The sequence below is a fragment of the Perca flavescens genome, chromosome 22, assembly GCF_004354835.1.
Source record: "Perca flavescens isolate YP-PL-M2 chromosome 22, PFLA_1.0, whole genome shotgun sequence".
Classification (NCBI taxonomy): domain Eukaryota; kingdom Metazoa; phylum Chordata; class Actinopteri; order Perciformes; family Percidae; genus Perca; species Perca flavescens.
This window is the reverse complement of record NC_041352.1, coordinates 4258799-4275856: the sequence shown is the minus strand read 5'-3', so window position 1 is coordinate 4275856 and position 17058 is coordinate 4258799. Positions and strand designations below refer to the sequence as shown.

Below are 17058 nucleotides of genomic sequence, written 5' to 3'. Positions count from 1 at the left end.
TTGCTCCAAAGGGAGTTGTTTTAATGCAGCCAGTTACATGGTTAACAAGTAATAACTGCAGTATAATGCAACCTGGTTCGACGAGAATGGGATTCGAACCCACTCGTGCAAAGCACAATGGATTAGCAGTCCATCGCCTTAACCAGGTGTTGCCCTAGGTGTTGGCATAGGCATTCTAAGTCTAGGAAAGCCGAAATGGAATAGAAGAGGAGCTACACTCTTCTAATTTTAGGGGAATTAGCTCAAATGGTAGAGCGCTCGCTTAGCATGCGAGAGGTAGCGGGATCGATGCCCGCATTCTCCAGAGAAATGTAGATTCTTTTGTGTTTCAACTGTGTCTTAACATACAATGCTATCACCTAATTATATTTTTCAACATACTATACTATGGCTTTTTTAGCACTTTTTTCAACATACTATACTATGGCGTTTTATCACTTTTTTCGACATAGTATGCTATTGCTTTTTCAGCACTTTTTTCAACATATTACAGTAAAAAATTATGAAATGAGCTCTTCTCAGGCAGAAACTGATAACATTGCTCCAAAGGGAGTTGTTTTAATGCAGCCAGTTACATGGTTAACAAGTAATAACTGCAGTATAATGCAACCTGGTTCGACGAGAATGGGATTCGAACCCACGCGTGCAAAGCACAATGGATTAACAGTTCATCGCCTTAACCAGGTGTTGCCCTAGGTGTTGGCATAGGCATTCTAAGTCTAGGAAAGCCGAAATGGAATAGAAGAGGAGCTACACTCTTCTAATTTTAGGGGAATTAGCTCAAATGGTAGAGAGCATGCGAGAGGTAGCGGGATCGATGCCCGTATTCTCCAGAGAAATTTAGATTCTTTTGTGTTTCAACTGTGTCTTAACATACTATGCTATGACTTAATTATTTTTTTCAGCATACTATACTATGGCCTTTTTATTATTTTTTCGACATACTATACTATTGCTTTTTTATGTGTAATGGTCCAAATCAGGTCTCGCCCTGGGTTTTTGCATAGGCATTCTAAGTCTTGAAAAGCCGACATGGAATGGATGAGGAGCTACATTCTTCATACTATGCTATTGCTTTTTCAGCACTTTTTTCAACATACTGTGGCTTTTTTTCACTTTTTCCGACATAATATACTATGGCGTTTTATCACTTTTTCCAACATACTATACTATGGTGTTTTATCACTTTTTCCGACATACTATACTATGGCATTTTATCACTTTTTTCGACATAGTATGCTATGGCTTTTTCAGCACTTTTTTCAACATACTATACTATGGCTTTTTTATTATTTTTTTCGACATACTATACTATGGCTTTTTGATTATTTTTTCGACATACTATACTATGCTATGGCTTTTTCAGCACTTTTTTCGACATACTATGGCTTTAGCATTTTTTCGACATACTATACTATTGCTTTTATTATTTTTTCGACATACTATACTATTGCTTTTTTATAATTTGTTTTGAATTACTATGGCGTTTTATCACTTTTTTCGACATACTGTGCTATCGCTTTTTCAGCACCTTTTTCAACATACTGTACTATAGCTTTTTTAGCAATTTTTCCGACATAATATACTCTTCTAATTTTAGGGGAATTAGCACAAATGGTAGAGCGCTCGCTTAGCATGCAAGAGGTAGAGGGATCGATGCCCGCATTCTCCAGAGCAATTTAGATTCTTTTGTGTTTCAACTGTGTCTTAACATACTATGCTATGACTTAATTATTTTTTCAGCATACTATGCTATGGCCTTTTTATTATTTTTTCGACATACTATACTATTGCTTTTTTATGTGTAATCGTCCAAATCAGGTCTCGCCCTGGGTTTTTGCATAGGCATTCTAAGTCTAGAAAAGCCGACATGGAATGGATGAGGAGCTACATTCTTCATACTATGCTATGGCTTTTTGATTATTTTTTTTGACATATTATGCCATGGCTTTTTCAGCACTTTTTTCAACCTACAATACTATGGCTTTTTTATAATTTGTTTTGAATTACTATTGCTTTTTCTGCACTTTTTTCAACATACTACAGTCAAAAATTATGAAATGAGCTCTTCTCAGGCAGAAACTGATAACATTGCTCCAGAGGGAGTTGTTTTAATGCAGCCAGTTACATGGTTAACAAGTAATAACTGCAGTAATACGCAACCTGGTTCGACGAGGATGGGATTCGAGACCAAGGTTCAGCTAGCACGACCACAAAGAGCCCTGCCTGCATCAAACATGGACCTCAATGATGGACCAGTGCTTGATAGTGTATGCAAGGCTATCTCTCAGCAAGTCGACGTCACTGAGTACCTTGTGAAAAATCACAAAGCCACATTACTCCCTGAGCTCAGTATTCCAACATTCAAGGGTGATCCGCTTGAGTATAAATCCTTTATCAGATCTATTGAACATGGAGTAGAAGGTCGAACTGGTGACAGTCGTGATCGCCTACAGTTCTTGTTGCAGTACAAAAGTGGACAACCACATGAGTTGGTAAAAAGCTGCATTCACATGGAACCCTCAGCAGGTTATACTAAAGCGAAAGAAATGTTGAAGGAGTTTTTCAGTAATGATTACAAGATAGCAGAAGCATACATGAAGGAGGCTTTGGATTGGCAGAAAATCAAGCCTGAAGATGGTGCTGCACTGCAGTCTTTTGCATTGTTCCTCACAGGCTGTTGCAACACAATGACTGATATAAGCTACATGGAAGACTTGGACAACACAGCTAACATAAAGGCACTAGCTAAAAAGCTGCTGTACAAACTCAAAGAAGCTTGGAGAAAGTCTGCATGCGATCTAGAAGAAAAAACAAGAAAGAGGGTTAAGTTCAAGGATTTTGTCGAATTTGTCAACAAGCAAGATAGATATATACTACATCCACTTTATGGGAACATACAAGAAACCACCACCAGGACAAAACATCCAGTACAACAGAAATCAAATCAACAGTACGCAGACACATTCAAACCAAAGAGAGTTTTCCCAAACTGAAAACAAATTTAAGACTGAAAATGACAACCAATGCCAAAAACACAAAATGTACCTGTGGATGCAAACAGCAAGCCTTGTGTTTATTGCAAGGGAGAGCATCACTGTAAAAAAAAAATTGTTGACTCAACTTAAAAATATGTGTAACCTGGTTGCCTTGAAATTATAAGTTGATTGGAAATCAGATATTAAGTTGGCACAAAGAGGCTATTCAGTTCTCTCAACTTAATGTTGCAAGTTCACTGTACTAATAACATGTTCAGTCAACTAAGGTTTATTTGTAAACACAACATTCAATTTAGTGGATCCAACTTCTAATTATGCATTATATGAACTAATGATTGTGTGGAGTCAACTCCAATCTACATCAATTCAACAACTTTATGTAGTGGGGCTAATGTGCATTTTCAAGTTGTCTTGACTAAGCTTTGTATTTGTGTTGACTTTATTATGTGTGTTGTATTAACATATCAAGTAAGTTGACTCGGTTGCCTTGAAAATCTAAGTTCTACCAACTTTTTTTTTTTAAGTTTACACAACACAAGAATGTGAGTCAAGATTAACAAAAACATTTATTTCACACATTCAAGTGTTTCATACAATATAAAACAATGGTAAGACACAGCATCAACATTTTTTTCCTTATCCACTCTGTTAAATATCTATCTGCCTTTTTCTGCCATTACAAATCATAAGCCTTACTGTTACTGTGTGTGTGTGTGTGTGTGTGTGTGAGAGAGTGTGTGTGTAAGTGAGTGAGTGAGTGTGTGAGACAGAGATTGAGTGTGTAAGTGAGTGAGTGAGTGTGTGAGACAGAGAGTGAGTGTGTAAGACAGAGAGTGAGTGAGTGTGTAAGACAGAGAGTGATGTGTGTATGAGACAGTGTGAGTGAGTGAGTGTGTGAGACAGAGTGAGTGTGTAAGACAGAGAGTGAATGTGTGTGAGACAGTGAGTGTGTGTGTGTGTGTGAGACAGAGTGAGTGAATGTGCGACAGAGAGTGAGTGAGTGTATGAGACAGAGAGAAAGTGAGTGCGACAGAGTGAGTGAGACTGAGTGAGTGTGTGTGTGAGACAGAGTGAGTGTGCAACAGAGTGAGTGAGACAGAGAGTGAGTGAGTGCGACAGAGTGAGCGAGAGAGTGAGTGAGTGTGTGTGAGAGATTGAGTGTGTGAGACAGAGTGAGTGAGACAGAATTATTGTGTGTGTGAGACAGAGAGTGAGTGAGTGTGTGTGAGACAGAGTGAGTGAGTGAGACAGAGAGTGAGTGTTTGTGTGAGTGAGTGTGTGTGAGACAGAAAGTGAGTGTTTGTGTGAGTGAGTGTGAGACAGAGTGAGTGTGACATAGAGTGATTGTGTGTGTGAGACAGAGAGTGAGTGAGTGTGTGTGAGAGAGTGAGTGAGAGAGACAGAGTGAGTGAGACATAGTGAGTGAGTGTGGGAGACAAGAGAGTGAGTGAGACAGAGTGAGTGTTTGTGTGAGTGAGACAGAGTGAGTGTTTGTGTGAGTGAGTGAGTGAGTGTGTGAGACAGAGAGTGAGTGAGACAGAGAGTGAGTGAGTGCGACAGAGTGAGCGAGACAGAGAGTGAGTGTGTTTGTGTGAGACAGAGTGAGTGTGTGAGACAGAGAGTGAGTGAGACAGAGAATGAGTGTGACAGAGTGATTGTGTGTGAGACAGAGAGTGAGTGAGTGTGTGTGAGACAGAGTGAGTGAGAGAGACAGAGAGTGAGTAAGACAGAGTGGGTGAGTGTGTGAGACAAGAGAGTGAGTGAGAAAGAGAGTGAGTGTTTGTGTGAGTGAGTGTGTGTGAGACAGAAAATGAGTGAGACAGAGTGAGTGAGTGAGACAGAGAGTGAGTGTTTGTGTGAGTGAGTGTGTGAGACAGAGTGAGACAGCGAATGAGTGTTTGTGTGAGTGAGTTTGAGACAGAGAGTGAATGTTTGTGTGAGTGTGTGAGACAGAGTGAGTGAGTGTGTGAGACAGAGAGTGTGTGTGTATGAGACAGTGTGAGTGAGTGAGTGTGTGAGACAGAGAGTGTCTGTGTGTGAGACAGAGTGAGTGAATGTGCGACAGAGAGTGAGTGAGTGTATGAGACAGAGAGTGAGTGAGTGAGTGAGTGAGTGTGTGAGAAAGAGTGAGTGAGTGTGTAAGACAGAGAGTGTATGTGTATGAGAGTGAGTGAGTGTGTGAGACAGAGAATGTGTGTGTATGAGACAGTGTGAGTGAGTGTGTGAGACAGAGTGAGTGTGTAAGACAGAGAGTGAATGTGTGTGAGACAGTGAGTGTGTGTGTGTGAGACAAAGTGAGTGAATGTGCGACAGAGAGTGAGTGAGTGTATGAGACAGAGAGTGAGTGAGTGTGTGTGTGAGACAGTGAATGAGACAGAGAGTGAGTGAGACAGAGTGAGTGAGACAGAGAGTGAGTGAGTGCAACAGAGTGAGCGAGACAGAGAGTGAGTGTGTGTGTGTGTGTGTGAGACAGAGTGAGTGTGTGAGACAGAGAGTGAGTGAGACAGACAGAGAGTGAGTGTGACAGAGAGTGATTGTGTGTGTGAGACAGACAGTGAGTGAGTGTGTGTGAGACAGAGTGAGTGAGAGAGACAGAGAGTGAGTGAGACAGAGTGAGTGTGTGAGACAAGAGAGTGAGACAGAGAGTGAGTGTTTGTGTGAGTGAGTGAGACAGAGTGAGTGAGACAGAGAGTGAGTGTTTGTGTGAGTGAGTGTGTGTGTGAGACAGAGTGAGTGAGACAGAGAGTGAGTGAGACAGAGAGTGAGTGAGACAGAGTGAGCGAGACAGAGAGTGAGTGAGTGTGTGTGAGACAGAGTGAGTGTGTAAGACAGAGAGTGAGTGAGACAGAGAGTGAGTGTGACAGAGTGATTGTGTGTGAGACAGAGAGTGAGTGAGTGTGTGAGACAGAGTGAGTGAGACAGACAGAGAGTGAGTGAAACAGAGTGAGTGAGTGAGTGTGTGAGACAAGAGAGTGAGTGAGACAGAGAGTGAGTGAGACAGAGTGAGCGAGACAGAGAGTGAGTGAGTGTGTGTGAGACAGAGTGAGTGTGTGAGACAGAGAGTGAGTGAGACAGAGTGAGTGTGACAGAGTGATTGTGTGTGTGAGACAGAGAGTGAGTGAGTGTGTGAGGCAGAGTGAGTGAGACAGACAGAGAGTGAGTGAAACAGAGTGAGTGAGTGAGTGTGTGAGACAAGAGAGTGAGTGAGACAGAGAGTGAGTGTTTGTGTGAGTGAGTGAGACAGTGAGTGAGACATAGAGTGAGTGTTTGTGTGAGTGAGTGTGTGTGTGAGACAGAGTGAGTGAGACAGAGAGTGAGTGAGACAGAGTGAGCGAGACAGAGAGTGAGTGTTTGTGTGAGTGAGTGTGAGACAGAGAGTGAGTGAGTGGGAGTGAGACAGAGTGAGTGTTTGTGTGAGTGAGACAGAGAGTGAGTGTTTGTGTGAGTGTGTGAGACAGAGTGAGTGTTTGTGTGAGTGAGTGAGACAGAGAGTGAGTGTTTGTGTGAGTGAGTGCGACAGAGAGTGAGTGAGTGCAACAGAGTGAGCGAGACAGAGAGTGAGTGTGTGTGTGTGTGTGAGACAGAGAGTGAGTGAGACAGACAGTGAGTGAGTGTGTGTGAGACAGAGTGAGTGAGAGAGACAGAGTGAGTGAGACAGAGTGAGTGTGTGAGACAAGAGAGTGAGACAGAGAGTGAGTGTTTGTGTGAGTGAGTGTGTGAGACAGAGTAAGTGAGACAGAGAGTGAGTGTTTGTGTGAGTTAGTGTGTGAGACAGAGTGAGTGAGACAGAGAGTGAGTGTTTGTGTGAGTGAGTGTGAGACAGAGAGTGAGTGAATGAGTGAATGAGTGAGTGAGAGAGCCTGAGTGTGCAAGGTGGTGGCAAAATAAGAGAACATATACAGTCACATATGTCAACTATAGAGGCAATAAAAACAGCATATTTTGAGAGACAGAGCAAAACAACTCTCAGGACTTCTAGTCCACCTTAGCATTGACAGCTAATATTTGCATAACTGTGTGCAACATGATAATTTAACAAGACTATTTGAGGTAGTACAACAGTAACACCATGACAACTATGTAGCCAAGATAACGGGTGGCACTTTTGAGTAATATAAAAAACAGCTATGACTGTCTAGTCCATCTGTCCATCAGCCGCACAGAGACCGGAGTCCATTAACTCTTGAACAGCAAAGGTCTCCACCAATGTTCATTATCACCTTTTGTATTACCTCGAACATGTACTTGAGCCGGTTGGGGGGAGTTCTAGCCCGACCAGGCACCTCTCTTTAACCTGCCTCTCTTAAGTTATGCTATTACAATTCTAGACTGCCGGGGAGGCTGTTCCTCCCTAAGACACACTGAGCTGCTCTCTCATCTCTACTTGTTACTTTTGTATGCATCCTGTCCCAGAAATGCTTGTTACTAATCTAGCTCTGGGGAGTTTACTCCCCGGAGTCCTTATGTTTCTTCTTCGCAGAGCTATGCTCTGCGATTCTCTGCATTTCCCGGCTGCATCCTGCTAGGTCCTGCTGCATCCGCAGCCTCCACCCGTGCTCTGCAGCGCCACGTTACATCCCGCAACGCCCTGCTGTGATGTTCATACGCACAGAGTAGTCAGGATCCGGTATAGGAGACTGCACTACTCAGTATGACACGATGTGCCCTGCTATGACATGAACTTCCACGATAACCTTCGAAGTCAATGTGACTTCTAATGTGACTGTTATCACCACTGTTCATCACGCCCCCAACCGGCCCGTCAGACACTGCCTACCAAGAGTCTGGGTCTGCCGAGGTTTCTTCCTAAAAGGGAGTTTTTTCTTGCCACTGTCGCAATAGCCACTACTAATGCTTGCTCTTGAGGGAATTACTGTAATTGTTGGGGTTTTGGAATTTATAGAGTGTGGTCTAGACCTACTCTATCTGTAAAGTGTCTCGAGATAACTTTTGTTATGATTTGATACTATAAATAAAATTGAATTGAATTGAATTGAATTGAGCCCTTTTGGGTAATGGATGTTGAAGACGTAGAGCAGACCCATCAGCAGGGCGAATGCGTTGGGCACATCCTTCAGGTCCCGAAGAACGATATGCTTCTCCAGAATCAGTGCAATATCAATCATCTCCTTGGGGACAGGGCGTTGAGGATCCTCCTCTGTAAACACCAAGATTCCTACGTTCATTCCTTTCACTGCCTCACTCTCTTCGTTTGGCTAATGACACAACAAAGTAATAAGAATAGATTGCAAATCAGCATTATTTCCTCAACACATGAAAATTCAAGATGCATAGCAAACTTGGGTATGAAAATGTCTGATGCAAACTAATGTAAACCTATGTAAATGGAAGAAATTCAAATACATTACAATGTCAAATTAATTGAGCAAGGAATCCTGTCACTGCAACTTTGAACAATTCACTTGTTCTCCATTTAAGCAGATGTCTTTCCACGTCTAGATTTTTATAACAAGACATATTTTCTAGATATCCTATAACTACAGGATCATGACTTCATTTGGATCAAAAAGATTGAGATTAGCAAGTGATATGGATTCCAGAGTGGCATTGATTCCTCACATACCTTACAAATCTTGAAGAATTGGGAGGGATCCTCTTTCTGGAAATGGGCCAGGCCAAGGAGAACAACTGCTCTCTCTCTCTCTTTTAGTTCTGGACAACAGAAGAGGGATACAGACCAGAAAGGACATCAGTGCTTCATAAATAATAAAAAAAAAATGTACACAACTTTGTATATGCAGGGAAAGGGGCAAGTAGTTCCATTGAATCCATGCTGAACTTTGTAATGCCTTATTACTTTGCGTTGATTTGTTGAGGAAAAACTGCATCAGTCATGACACTGAATTAATCTTCGGTCAGTTGATTCTGAAGAAAGAAATAGAAACAAAAATACTGCATTAGCGTGGCTGAAAATACAAACAAATAGCATAGGTGTGTTGTCAGAGAAGCTTGTTATTTCATGAAATGTAATGCAATTTAAGGACTATGCCCTATGTTGGAAGGCTATTTTATACCAATCAAAAATAATGCATTGGTCAGCCCTTTCCCTAGTGTACTAAGGCCTACATCTATCCAAAGAAAACAAAGCAAGTCAGTCTGATAACCCTCACTTCATTGCGCGCGCACGCACGCGCACACACACACACACACACGGTAGCGTGAGTAATGAATATTTCAGTTCAGATTGAGAACTATAAATAGTTCACTTCTTCAATATTATTATTATTGATAATATTCACGTTTACGTTTCACTTCATTTAGTTATTAAAATGACGGTTGGGGAAGAGGATATGAGAGACTATAAATCTTTAGCCAAAATAATCACAAACTCACTACGTGAATTTATATTACATTCTAAGTATTACTTAGGTAGCTCCCTCTGCCGTCCCGCTGTCTCTCCTACCTACCCCGACCCCTTCTAGCTACCTGCCTGATCAGTGCTGCTGCAGATGAGGAGAAAGCAGAGGGGGGGGGGCTGCTCCTCAGTCACAAGACTGTTTTGGCGGACACAACAGAGAAATACCTTGCCTGCTCGCCGGACAATACTGGCGTCTTTTCAACAGAAAGTCGCCAGATTTGTGGCTAGTCGCTTTCGTGAAAAACAGGGGTTTGAAAAGTCGCTAAATCTAGAGCAAAAGTGTGCGCACAATTCATGATAAAAAAAATAGTATATTGCTTGTTTAAACTAGTTAACGTGTTTCAACGTCATAGCTCATTTGCCACATCTGACCATATGCAAAAGATACGTTATCAGAACATGTTCGGACAAGCGTGCCTAAATTAAACCACTTCAGGCATATTTAGCCATGACAGAAATTCAAAAGAAAACAACATTTCCCCATGCATGCCTTCATCCATAGATATACAGCCTTCATCGAACAAACCAGCTAGCTAGTCAACATAAGGGCTAACTAACTTAACTAACATTCAGAGGATTAGTTCGTTACTTGCATAACTTAGTTGAAGGCAAGTTCAGAATTTCTCCACATAATCATTACATAGCTAGCTAGCTACTACTAGCTAATTAATGAGCAATGTTTGTTCTTTTCCCGTAATTCTCTCTCTCTCTCACTCACACACACACACACACACACACCTAACATATCACTTAGCTAGCTAAGTTTTTGAAACTAAGGGCTTGCACGTTATACTGTAGGTTTGAATGGTCAGTTCACAGTATTTCGTTAAAAACTTTAGCTTAGTAAAAAAAAAACTCAAACTATGCTGAAATATTAGACCATAGAAAAAGTTAAAAGTTTACTTACGCCAACGGTCAGCTCGCTTCTCGCGCTCGGTCCTTCAATGGAGGAGACGTTGACTAACGTGGTCTGCCGCTCTGCGCATGTGCAAAATGACGTAGCGTGGTGAACCCTGGGTGAACTTCAACTTACATTTGAGAAGACAAGCATGACTCAGTTGTGTCAACTGTGCATTAGAATTTCTGAGCAAAACACAGATATGTGTGTTATCTTAACAAAAGTATTGAAAAGTTTTGAGTTGAAAGTTGACTTGACCCCAAAACAGAAGTTGAGACAACAAAAAGGGGAAATAATTTTTTACAGTGTCTCATCGTCTGCAAAAAACTCAAAAGCAAGCCGCACAAAGAAAAGATTGACTTCCTGCGAAGCAAGGGTCTGTGTTTTGCATGTTTGAAACATGGTCATATGAGCAGCAGCTGTAAAGAAAAGGCTCAATGTCAAGAACGCTCTCGATTGCATCCCACACTGCTCCACATGAATACTAAAGGCTTGCGAGAAGAAACAGCAAGTGAGCGTTGTGAGCAGCAATCTGTTTCAAGTGCCCTTGTACACATGAAAGAAACTTTTGCTGTCACCGGGGCCGGTAAGGAAAACTGTGCTCTTTCGATCATTCCAGTGTGTGTCAAAGCACAAAAGGGAACCAAGGTAGTGACAACGTACGCATTTTTGGATCCAGGTAGCTCAGCTACTTTCGCTACGGAGTCATTAATAAACCAACTGAGCATGAATGGACACAATACAAGCATTTTGTTGCAAACAATGGGGAATGAATCTATTGTTAACACTTGCATTGTGAATGGCATGGAAATCAGTAGCTTGGATGGCAACCACTTTATTGAGCTTTCAGAGGTGTTTTCACAGAAAAACATACCTGTAACCAAAGACAATATTCCCCACCAAGAGGATGTTGACAGTTGGCCTCATCTGAAGGAGGTGAAACTCCCCACTATCCAAGCAGAGGTTGGATTACTCATAGGAGCAAATGTTCCCAAAGTGATGGAGCCACTGCAGGTGGTAAGGAGCGTGGATGACGGCCCTTATGCCGTAAGAACAATTTTAGGCTGGACAGTAAATGGGCCACTCAGAGGTGGAAGCGATATGAGGGAGACAAACACATTGACAGGAGTCACCACCAATCGTATCTCAGTAGCCAAGCTAGAAGAGCTCTGGCAGCTGCAGTTCAAGCAGGACTTTCCTGATGCTGGACAGAACGAAGACATTGAAATGTCCAAAGATGATCACCAGTTTATGGACATGGTGCCTCAATCCTCAAAACTTGTGGATGGTCATTACAGTGTTTGCTTGCCGGTGAAGAACAAGTCATTGTACATGCCAAACAACAGATCAGTTGCAGAGCAACGTGCGCTGAACTTACGGAAAAGATTCTCCAGAGATGTCAAGTTTCATGCAGAATACGCTGCATTTATGGATGACCTCCTCAAGAAAGGCTACGCAGTGAAGCTGGATAGCGGTGAACATCAGCAAACTGAGGGACGAATATGGTATCTGCCTCGTGGTACGAGCCGTACATCTAGAAGTCGCATCTTCACTTGACACTGATGCATGCCTCAATGCAATTAGAAGATTTATTACAAGAAGAGGAAAAGTCAAAGAGATGTACTCTGATAACGGAACCAACTTCAGGTCGGCTGACAGTGAGTTAAAGAAATCAATAAAAGAATGGAACACAAGCAAGATAAGAAAGAACTTGCAAGAGAAGGGAGTTCAGTAGCACTTTAATCCGCCAGTAGGTTCTCACCATGTAGGAAGCTGGGAGCGGCTGATCCGTTCAGTGAGAAAAATTCTGAACACAGTGAAGGAACAACTTTTGGATGAAGAAGGTCTCCATACTTGGCTGTGTGAAGCTAAGGCCATCATAAACAGCAGGCCAATCACCCAGGTATCTTCGGATCTCAACGATTTGGAGGCCTTAACGCCCAACCACCTGTTGCTACTCAAGGTCAAGCCTGAGTTACCCCCTGGAGTGTTCAGCAAGGATGACCAGTACGCTAACCGCAGATGGAGGCAAGTCCAGTACCTCGCGGATGTCTTCTGGAAACGCTGGTGTAAAGAATATCTTATGCAGCTCCAAGAACGTCAACGATGGTCCACTCCTGGAAGAAATTTCTGTGTTGGCGATGTAGTGCTGATCGTGGATGATACATCGCACAGAAATTCATGCCCACTTGGAAGAATTGTGGAGATTTTTCCTGACAAGAAAGGTTTCGTTCGTCAAGTGAAAGTCAAGACTAAGAGCAACGAGCTTTGTCGCCCTATAACAAAGCTATGTCTTCTTCAAGGATCTGAGGACAATGTATAAACTGTTCCAAAGGAAATACCCTATTTTGGACAGGGTGAAGACCAAGAAGATTTCTTTAGTTAGTTAGCATGTAGGCTCCTTTAATTTAAGTTTTGAGTAATTGTTTCAAGGACATTGATAACAATTAGGGGCCGGTGATGTAGTAGCCTAAATGCAGGTAACTGATAAATGATTTTAATTTATGTGTTAAATAGTAATTTCATTGTTCATTTATTTTGAGGAAATTGGGGGTAATATTTTTTAGTTAATATTTACAGTAATGCAAGGAATTGTTTAATTATTTAAAATGTTTGTGGATAATTTAGAGTGCATTTATATTACATTGGTGATATTTTGGAAATATTGAGTTCTTACTTTTAACGTATACACCTTTAATTGCATAGAATACTCTCGCGAGAGTCGTGAGGTAAAAAAAAAAGGTTATCGGAGGGATCAGTCAGGCAAGGATAGAGTGGAGCCTCACAGTTTTTATTTTACTATTGCTTTTTTATTATTTTTTTCGACATACTATATTTCTGGACATACAATGGCTTTTTCAGAACACTAAATTGTGAAATGAGCTTTTCTCAGGCAGAAGCTGATAACACTTCTCCAAAGAGAGTTGTTTTAATGCAGCCAGTTCCATGGCTAACAAGTAATAACTGCAGTAGAACACAACCTGGTTCGACGAGGATGTACAATGGATTAGCAGCCCATCGCCTTAACCACTCGGCCACCTCGTCTACAAGCAAGAGTTTTCAAAGTAATGGTCCGAACTAAGTCTCGCCGTAGGTGTTGGCATAGGCATTCTAAGTCTAGAAAAGCCGACATGGAATGGATTAATTTTAGGGGAATTAGCTCAAATGGTAGAGCGCTAGTTTAGCATTCGAGAGGTAGCGGGATTGGTGCCCGCATTCTCCAGAGCAATTTAGATTATTCTGTGTCTTAACATACTATGCTATGACTTAATTATTTTTTTCAACATACTATACTATGGCTTTTTATCACTTTTTTCGACATACTATACTATGGCTTTTTCAGCACTTTTTTCAACATACTATACTATGGTTTTTTTAGCACTTTTTTCGACATACTATACTATTGCTTTTATTATTTTTATTATTTTTTTGACATACTATACTATTGCTTTTTTAGCACTTTTTTCGACATACTATACTATGGCATTTTATACTATACTATGGCTTTTTTTCACTTTTTCCGACATACTATACTATGGCGTTTTATCTCTTTTTTCAACATACTACACTATGGCTTTTTTAGCACTTTTTTCAACATACTATGCTATGGCTTTTTCAGCACTTTTTTCAACATACTATACTATGACTTTTTTATTATTTTTTTCGATATACTATACTATGGCTTTTTCAGCACTTTTTTCAACATACTATATTATGGCTTTTTTAGCACTTTTTTTGACATACTATACTATTGCTTTTTCATAATTTGTTTTGAATTACTATTGCTTTTTCAACACTTTTTTCAACATACTACAGTAAAAAATTATGAAATGAGCTTTTCTCAGGCAGAAACTGATAACATTGCTCCAAAGGGAGTTGTTTTAATGCAGCCAGTTACATGGTTAAAGTAATAACTTCAGTAGAACTTAACCTGGCTCGACAAGGATGGGATTCGAACCCAAGCGTGGATTAGCAGTCCATCGCCTTAACAACTCAGCCACCTCTTCTACATGCAAGTGTTTTCAAAGTAATGGTCTGAACCAGGTCTTGCCCTGGGTGTTTGCATAGGCATTCTAAGTCTAGAAAAGCCAACATGGAATGGATGAGGAACTACACTCTTCTAATTTTAGGGGAATCAGCTCAATGGTAGAGTGCTCGCTTAGCATGCGAGAGGTAGCGGGATTGATGCTCGCATTCTCCAGAGCAATTTAGATTCTTCTGTGTCTTAACATACTATGCTATGACTTAATTACTTTTTTCGACATACTTTACTATGGCGTTTTATACTATACTATGGCTTTTTTTTTTACTTTTTCCGACATACTATACTATGGCTTTTTTAACACTTTTGTCGACATAATATACTATGGCGTTTTATCACTTTTTCTTCTGTAGGGTCCGGATTTGTTGCGGAACGGCTGCGGCCGTGACTGACAGCTGTAGTCACGAGGACCCACGAGATCTCGCGAATTCATGTAGAATAGAACCACAAAACCAACAACGGTTTGTTTCCATTCAGAGGACTAGAGGGGAAACAACTCTCTGCTGTGTTTTCAAGGTGTAGTGCAGGGAAATATGATCCGCCGTGAGCTAGGTGTGTTTTATTAACCGGATATTTATTTTGTTTCTGTGCTCGACTTCCTGTCCCGCACTATCTGCCGTGTGCTGAATTGCTGCGGAGCTCTCCGTCGTCCGTCAAAAATAGAAGCTCTGCGTATCTGCTGCGGAGGGCTGCGGACAGATGGAACTGGGACAGACAGAGTAGGGACGCAGACGTTACGCAGTGTGTGGAAATACACACACTGACTTTAATGGAAACCTAATGACTCCGTCGACGTTCCGCAGACGTTCCGCAGACGTTCCGCAGACGTTCCGCATCCAGTGGAAATTGCCGGCAACTGTGTCTTAACATACTATGCTATGGCTCCGTTGAAAACACTTAACGATAATAAAAAAAAAAATGTCAATACTATGACTTTTGCAAAATACTATACTATGACTTTTTTTCCGACATACTATACGATGGCTTTTTTAGCACTTTTTTCAACATACTATACTATTGTCTTTAATCACATTGTTCCAAAGGGAGTTGTTTTAATGCAGCCAGTCATGCTGTTGACAAGTAATAACTGCAGTAGAACACAACCTTGATCGACGAGGATGGGACTTGAACCCACTCATGTGTTTTCAACGTAAAGGTCAGAACCAGGTCACCCCCTGGGTGTGTGCAGAGGCATTCTAAGTCTAGAAAAGCCGACATTGAATGGATGAGATGCTACAGTACCATTGCATTGTGTGTGACTGGCGCTATACAAATAAACTTGCACGGCCTTAATATTACGCTATAGCGCAAAACACGGAAAAGCCGCTGTCGGCATAAGCAGTGGCTGCAGGTTCTCTGCTTGCTCCCTCATAAAATGTGTTATTTTTCATTCATTCTTCATGCCAGAACTTACAGAACCTTTTGGCACCCAATTCCTCTTTTACGAGTCAGGTGTCATGTAACCTTCTCTCAGGTGGAGATCAAACAATCAGTGATTCCATGCCAGCACAGGTGCTTCATAGGGCGTAGCCGGGCAAGCCGGTGTGTCTTAAAGAAGTATTCACGTACCTGACCTCAGGGGGATCTTCCCCGTACATATGGAGTTTGTAATGATGGAGAGATAGTCTCGACACGATAGAGAACACCAAACAGATTAAGGCAACAAGTGATACATTTTGTCTTGGTCTGGTTAAAATCAACCAATCTACAAGACATCTAAAAATAAATCAGGTGGAGCAGTCAGATGTAAACCGACATCCAATTTTGGGTGTTTGATCTCCACATAACATGGTTTTTCTTGCTTTGACCAAATAGATGAAATGAAAAAGACCCAAGCTGTTATAAAGTGTAATTATTTTTAATGTTAATATTTCCACCACTTTGCTTTGTAAAACATTGTTTAAACAAATCTTTTAAATGTGAAAGCTATGGTGATAAACAAAATAAATGATAATTGTTTTAATAAGTTAATATCCATAGGCCCTGAGACTGTGAAACAATACAGCTTACCCCATTCCATCTGATATTCATGGAAGAAACATTGTATAATCCATGTGCACCACAATGTCCTGCAATATCTCATCCCGCAAACACTGATGGCCTAGCCTGCTCTTTCTATTTCTGACATCATGTGAGCCCCGCGTCCCACGCAGTGAGCCCCGAGGCCGACAGAGGTCCAGACTCATAGTCAGTGTGACATAATACGACTTAATGATCGCAGCCCACTGCTGACGCTGAGCAGGCATCATCGCTTCACCATGTTATCTACTTGTTTTCATATCATGGGCCAGCCCTGACCCTGTGATGAATAGTGTGTTATTGTTATTTGCTGTGTGGAGTCTGTCCCTCCAGTAGCTGAAATTAACCGCTGGCCTGGAATGTGTGGGCGTCTGAAATCCTTTAACAAGACAAGTGAGTGTGTGTGTAAATTATACTCACTTGAAGGATTATTAGCAGAGGTGTCAAGTAACGAAGTACAAATACTTCGTTACCTTACTTAAGTAGAAATTTTGGGTATTTATACTTTACTGGAGTAATTATTTTACAGCAGACTTTTTACTTCTACTCCTTACATTTTAAAAATAGCCTCGTTACTCCTCTTTCAGTTTGGCTTGTTTTCATTCGGTTACATGCTGCCAGTCCGAACGGTGTAACGTGTGTCTGTATTTCACTGGAGAGGATTCTAACACCAGACTGTAGCTGCCGTTGTCTGAAAAACACAGACTCAGCCTGAAATAAG

General features: G+C 41.3%; 1 long non-coding RNA gene and 1 other non-coding gene across 2 annotated transcripts; one reads left to right on the top strand and one right to left on the bottom strand.

Moving 5' to 3' along the window:
- The first annotated feature begins 231 nt into the window (after positions 1–231).
- On the top strand, positions 232–304 carry trnaa-agc (transfer RNA alanine (anticodon AGC)). The gene has a single exon. It is a non-coding gene; the product is annotated as a tRNA-Ala (tRNA).
- Positions 305–8005: 7701 nt separating this feature from the next.
- Positions 8006–8697, bottom strand: LOC114549493 (uncharacterized). Its single transcript, XR_003691556.1, has 2 exons — positions 8584–8697; positions 8006–8215 (listed from the first exon to the last, which is right to left on the bottom strand). It is a non-coding gene; the product is annotated as an uncharacterized LOC114549493 (long non-coding RNA).
- Positions 8698–17058: the final 8361 nt, after the last annotated feature.